The sequence below is a fragment of the Brassica rapa genome, chromosome A09 (assembly GCF_000309985.2).
Source record: "Brassica rapa cultivar Chiifu-401-42 chromosome A09, CAAS_Brap_v3.01, whole genome shotgun sequence".
Lineage (NCBI taxonomy): Eukaryota > Viridiplantae > Streptophyta > Magnoliopsida > Brassicales > Brassicaceae > Brassica > Brassica rapa.
Window position 1 is genome coordinate 4,557,984 of NC_024803.2, and position 7,218 is coordinate 4,565,201.

Here is a 7,218-nt window from a genome sequence, read left to right on the forward strand (position 1 = left end):
TTGGAAAGTTTTCATTTTCTTGAGAAATATTGTAGATTTGGGATTGTGATTAGTAAATTAGGATAACAAGAATACTTGTGGATATAAGAGTATTCTTTAAGAATTTTTCATCAATATTTTGTATTCTTAAATAATTTTCTTAAAAACTGCTATTTTTGGAAAGTTTTCATTTTCTTGAGAAATATTGTAGATTTGGGATTTTGATTTAAATTAGGATAACAAGAATATTTGTGGATAGATGAGTATTCTTTAAGAATTTTTCATCAATATTTTGTATTTTTAAATAATTTTCTTAAAAACTGCTATTTTTGGAAAGTTTTCATTTTCTTGAGAAATATTGTAGATTTGGGATTTTGATTTATAAATTAGGATAACAAGAATATTTGTGGATAGATGAGTATTCTTTAAGAATTTTTCATCAATTTTGTATTTTAAATAATTTTCTTAAAACTGCTATTTTTGGAAAGTTTTCATTTTCTTGAGAAATATTGTAGATTTGGGATTGTGATTTATAAATTAGGATAACAAGAATATTTGTGGATAGATGAGTATTTTTAAGAATTTTTCATCAATATTTTGTATTTTTAAATAATTTCTTTAAAACTGCTTTTTTGGAAAGTTTTCATTTTCTTGAGAAATATTGTAGATTTGGGATTGTGATTTATAAATTAGGATAACAAGAATATTTGTGGATAGATGAGTATTCTTTAAGAATTTTCATCAATATTTGTATTTTTAAATAATTTTTTTTAAAACTGCTATTTTTGGAAAGTTTTCATTTCTTGAGAAATATTGTAGATTTGGATTGTGATTTATAAATTAGGATAACAAGAATATTTGTGGATAGATGAGTATTCTTTAAGAATTTTTCATCAATATTTTGTATTTTTAAATAATTTTCTTAAAAACTGCTATTTTTGGAAAGTTTTCATTTTCTTGAGAAATATTGTAGATTTGGGATTGTGATTTATAAATTAGGATAACAAGAATATTGTGGATAGATGAGTATTCTTTAAGAATTTTCATCAATATTTTTATATTTTTAAATAATTTTCTTAAAAAACTGTTTTTGGAAAGTTTTCATTTTCTTGAGAAATATTGTAGATTTGGGATTTGTGATTTATAAATTAGGATAACAAGAATATTTGGATAGATGAGTATTCTTTAAGAATTTTCATCAATATTTTGTATTTTTAAATAATTTTCTTAAAAACTGCTATTTTTGGAAAGTTTTCATTTTCTTGAAAATATTGTAGATTTGGGATTGTGATTTATAAATTAGGATAACAAGAATACTTGTGGATAGATGAGTATTCTTTAAGAAATTTGCATCAATATTTTGTATTTTTAAATAATTTTCTTAAAAACTGCTATTTTTGGAAAGTTTTCATTTTCTTGAGAAATATCGTAGATTTGGGATTTTGATTTATAAATTAGGATAACAAGAATATTTGTGGATAGATGAGTATTCTTTAAGAATTTTTCATCAATATTTTGTATTTTTAAATAATTTTCTTAAAAACTGCTATTTTTGGAAAGTTTTCATTTTCTTGAAAATATTGTAGATTTGGGATTGTGATTTATAAATTAGGATAACAAGAATACTTGTGGATATATGAGTATTCTTTAAGAAATTTGCATCAATATTTTTTTATTTTTAAATAATTTTCTTAAAAACTGCTATTTTTGGAAAGTTTTCATTTTCTTGAGAAATATTGTAGATTTGGGATTTTGATTTATAAATTAGGATAACAAGAATATTTGTGGATAGATGAGTATTCTTTAAGAATTTTTCATCAATATTTTGTATTTTTAAATAATTTTCTTAAAAACTGCTATTTTTGGAAAGTTTTCATTTTCTTGAGAAATATTGTAGATTTGGGATTGTGATTTATAAATTAGGATAACAAAAATTTGTGGATAGATGAGTATTCTTTAAGAATTTTTCATCAATATTTTGTATTTTAAATAATTTTCTTAAAACTGCTATTTTTGGAAAGTTTTCATTTTCTTGAGAAATATTGTAGATTTGGGATTGTGATTGTAAATTAGGATAACAAGAATATTTGTGGATAGATGAGTATTTTTAAGAATTTTTCATCAATATTTTATTTTTAAATAATTTTCTTAAAAACTGCTATTTTTGGAAGTTTTCATTTTCTTGAGAAATATTGTAGATTTGGGATTGTGATTTATAAATTAGGATAACAAGAATATTTGTGGATAGATGAGTATTCTTTAGAAATTTTCATCAATATTTTGTATTTTTAAATAATTTTCTTAAAAACTGCTATTTTTGGAAAGTTTTCATTTTCTTGAGAAATATTGTAGATTTGGGATTGTGATTTATAAATTAGGATAACAAGAATATTTGTGGATAGATGAGTATTCTTAAGAATTTTTCATCAATATTTGTATTTTTAAATAATTTTCTTAAAACTGCTATTTTTGGAAAGTTTTTCATTTTCTTGAGAAATATTGTAGATTTGAGTTTTGATTTATAAATTAGGATAACAAGAATATTTGTGGATAGATGAGTATTTTTAAGAATTTTTCATCAATATGTTGTATTTTTAAAATAATTTTCTTAAAAACTGCTATTTTTTGAAAGTTTTCATTTTCTTGAGAAATATTGTAGATTTGGGTTTGTGATTTGTAATTAGGATAACAAGAATACTTGTGGATAGATGAGTATTCTTTAAGAATTTTTCATCAATATTTGTATTTTAATAATTTTCTTAAAAACTGGCTATTTTTTGGAAAGTTTTCATTTTCTTGAGAAATATTGTAGATTTGGGTTGTGATTTATAAATTAGGATAACAAGAATATTTGTGGATAGATGAGTATTCTTTAAGAATTTTTTCATCAATATGTTTGTATTTTTAAATAATTTTCTTAAAAACTGCTATTTTTGGAAAGTTTTCATTTTCTTGAGAAATATTGTAGATTTGGGATTTTGATTTATAAATTAGGATAACAAGAATATTTGTGGATAGATGAGTATTCTTTAAGAATTTTTCATCAATTTTGTATTTTTAAATAATTTTCTTTAAAAACTGTTTTTGGAAATTTTCATTTTCTTGAGAAATATTGTAGATTTGGGATTGTGATTTATAAATTAGGATAACAAGAATATTGTGGATAGATGAGTATTCTTTAAGAATCTTTCATCAATTTTGTATTTTAAAAATTTTCTTAAAAACTGCTATTTTTGGAAAGTTTTCATTTTCTTGAGAAATATTGTAGATTTGGGATTGTGATTTGTAAATTAGGATAACAAGAATACTTGTGGATAGATGAGTATTCTTTAAGAATTTTCATCAATATTTTGTATTTTTAAATAATTTTCTTAAAACTGCTATTTTTGGAAAGTTTTTCATTTTCTTGAGAAATATTGTAGATTTGGGATTGTGATTTATAAATTAGGATAACAAGAATATTTGTGGATAGATGAGTATTCTTTAAGAATTTTTCATCAATATTTTGTATTTTTAAATAATTTTCTTAAAAAACTGCTATTTTTTGGAAAGTTTTCATTTTCTTGAGAAATATTGTAGATTTGGGATTGTGATTTGTAAATTAGGATAACAAGAATATTTGTGGATAGATGAGTATTCTTTAAGAATTTTTCATCAATATTTTGTATTTTAAAATATTTTCTTAAAAACTTTATTTTTGGAAAGTTTTCATTTATTTTCTTGAGAAATATTGTAGATTTGGGATTGTGATTTATAAATTAGGATAACAAGAATATTTGTGGATAGATGAGTATTCTTTAAGAATTTTTCATCAATATGTTGTATTTTTAAATAATTTTCTTAAAAACTGCTTTTTTGGAAAGTTTTCATTTTCTTGAGAAATATTGTAGATTTGGGATTGTGATTTATAAATTAGGATAACAAGAATACTTGTGGATAGATGAGTATTCTTTAAGAATTTTCATCAATATTTTGTATTTTTAAATAATTTTCTTAAAAACTGCTATTTTTGGAAAGTTTTCATTTTCTTGAAAATATTGTAGATTTGGGATTGTGATTTATAAATTAGGATAACAAGAATATTTGTGGATAGATGAGTATTCTTTAAGAATTTTCATCAATATTTTGTATTTTAAATAATTTTCTTAAAAACTGCTATTTTTGGAAAGTTTTCATTTTCTTGAGAAATATTGTAGATTTGGGATTGTGATTTATAATTAGGATAACAAGAATATTTGTGGATAGATGAGTATTCTTTAAGAATTTTTCATCAATATTTTGTATTTTTAAATAATTTTCTTAAAAACTGCTATTTTTGGAAAGTTTTCATTTTCTTGAAAATATTGTAGATTTGGGATTGTGATTGTAAATTAGGATAACAAGAATATTTGTGGATAGATGAGTATTCTTTAAGAATTTTCATCAATATTTTTTTATTTTTAAATAATTTTCTTAAAAACTGCTATTTTTGGAAAGTTTTCATTTTTTTGAGAAATATTGTAGATTTGGGATTTTGATTTATAAATTAGGATAACAAGAATATTTTGTGGATAGATGAGTATTCTTTAAGAATTTTTCATCAATATTTTGTATTTTTAAATAATTTTCTTAAAAACTGCTATTTTTGGAAAGTTTTCATTTCTTGAGAAATATTGTAGATTTGGGATTTTGATTTATAAATTAGGATAACAAGAATATTTGTGGATAGATGAGTATTCTTTAAGAATTTTTCATCAATATTTTGTATTTTAAATAATTTTCTTAAAAACTGCTATTTTTGGAAAGTTTTCATTTCTTGAGAAATATTGTAGATTTGGGATTGTGATTTATAAATTAGGATAACAAGAATATTTGTGGATAGATGAGTATTTTTAAGAATTTTCATCAATATTTTTATATTTTAAATAATTTTCTTAAAAACTGTTTTTTGGAAAGTTTTCATTTTCTTGAGAAATATTGTAGATTTGGGATTGTGATTTATAAATTAGGATAACAAGAATATTTGTGGATAGATGAGTATTCTTTAAGAAATTTCATCAATATTTTGTATTTTTAAATAATTTTTTTAAAAACTGCTATTTTTTGAAAGTTTTCATTTTCTTGAGAAATATTGTAGATTTTGGATTGTGATTTATAATTAGGATAACAAGAATATTTGTGAAAGATGAGTATTCTTTAAGAATTTTTCATCAATATTTTGTATTTTTAAATAATTTTCTTAAAAACTGCTATTTTGGAAAGTTTTCATTTTCTTGAGAAATATTGTAGATTTGGATTTGTGATTTTAAATTAGGATAACAAGAATATTTTGGAAGATGAGTATTCTTTAAGAATTTTTCATCAATATTTTGTATTTTAAATAATTTTCTTAAAAACTGCTTTTTGGAAAGTTTTCATTTTCTTGAGAAATATTGTAGATTTGGATTGTGATTTATAAATTAGGATAACAAGAATACTTGTGGATAGATGAGTATTCTTTAAGAATTTTCATCAATATTTTGTATTTTTAAATAATTTTCTTAAAAACTGCTATTTTTGGAAAGTTTCATTTTCTTGAGAAATATTGTAGATTTGGGATTGTGATTTATAAATTAGGATAACAAGAATATTTGTGGATAGATGAGTATTCTTTAAGAATTTTCATCAATATTTTGTATTTTAAATAATTTTCTTAAAAACTGCTATTTTTGGAAACTTTTCATTTTCTTGAGAAATATTTTAAATTTGAGATTTTGATTTATAAATTAGGATAACAAGAATATTTGTGGATAGATAAGTATTTTTTAAGAATTTTTCATCAATATGTTGTATTTTTAAATAATTTTCTTAAAAACTGCTATTTTTGGAAAGTTTTCATTTTCTTGAGAAATATTGTAGATTTGGGATTGTAATTTGTAAATTAGGATAACAAGAATACTTGTGGATATATGAGTATTCTTTAAGAAATTTGCATCAATATTTTTTTATTTTTAAATAATTTTCTTAAACTGCTATTTTTTGGAAAGTTTTCATTTTCTTGAGAAATATTGTAGATTTGGGATTTGTGATTTATAAATTGGGATAACAAGAATATTTGTGGATAGATGAGTATTCTTTAAGAATTTTTCATCAATATTTTGTATTATTAAATAATTTTCTTAAAAACTGCTATTTTTGGAAAGTTTTCATTTTCTTGAGAAATATTGTAGATTTGGGATTTTGATTTATAAATTAGGATAACAAGAATATTTGTGGATAGATGAGTATTCTTTAAGAATTTTTCATCAATATTTGTATTTTAAATAATTTTCTTAAAAACTGCTATTTTTGAAAGTTTTCATTTTCTTGAGAAATATTGTAGATTTGGGATTGTGATTTGTAAATTAGGATAACAAGAATACTTGTGGATAGATGAGTATTTTTTAGAATTTTCATCAATATGTTTATTTTTAAATAATTTTCTTTAAAACTGCTATTTTGGAAAGTTTTCATTTTCTTGAGAAATATTGTAGATTGGGATTGTGATTTGTAAATTAGGATAACAAGAATACTTGTGGATAGATGAGTATTCTTTAAGAATTTGCATCAATATTTTGTATTTTAAATAATTTTCTTAAAAACTGCTATTTTTGGAAAGTTTTCATTTTCTTGAGAATATTGTAGATTTGGGATTGTGATTTATAATTAGGATAACAAGAATATTTGTGGATAGATGAGTATTCTTTAAGAATTTTTCATCATATTTTGTATTTTTAAATAATTTTCTTAAAAACTGCTATTTTTGGAAAGTTTCATTTTCTTGAGAAATATTGTAGATTTGGGATTTTGATTTATAAATTAGGATAACAAGAATATTTGTGGATAGATAGTATTTTTAAGAATTTTTCATCAATATGTTGTATTTTTAAATAATTTTCTTAAAACTGCTATTTTTGGAAAGTTTTCATTTTCTTGAGAAATATTGTAGATTTGGGATTGTGATTTGTAAATTAGGATAACAAGAATATTTGTGGATAGATGAGTATTCTTTAAGAATTTTGCATCAATATTTGTATTTTTAAATAATTTCTTAAAACTGCTATTTTTGGAAAGTTTTCATTTTCTTGAGAAATATTGTAGATTTAGGATTGTGATTTATAAATTAGGATAACAAGAATATTTGTGGATAGATGAGTATTCTTTAAGATTTTTCATCAATATGTTGTATTTTTAATAATTTTCTTAAAAACTGCTATTTTTGGAAAGTTTTCATTTTCTTGA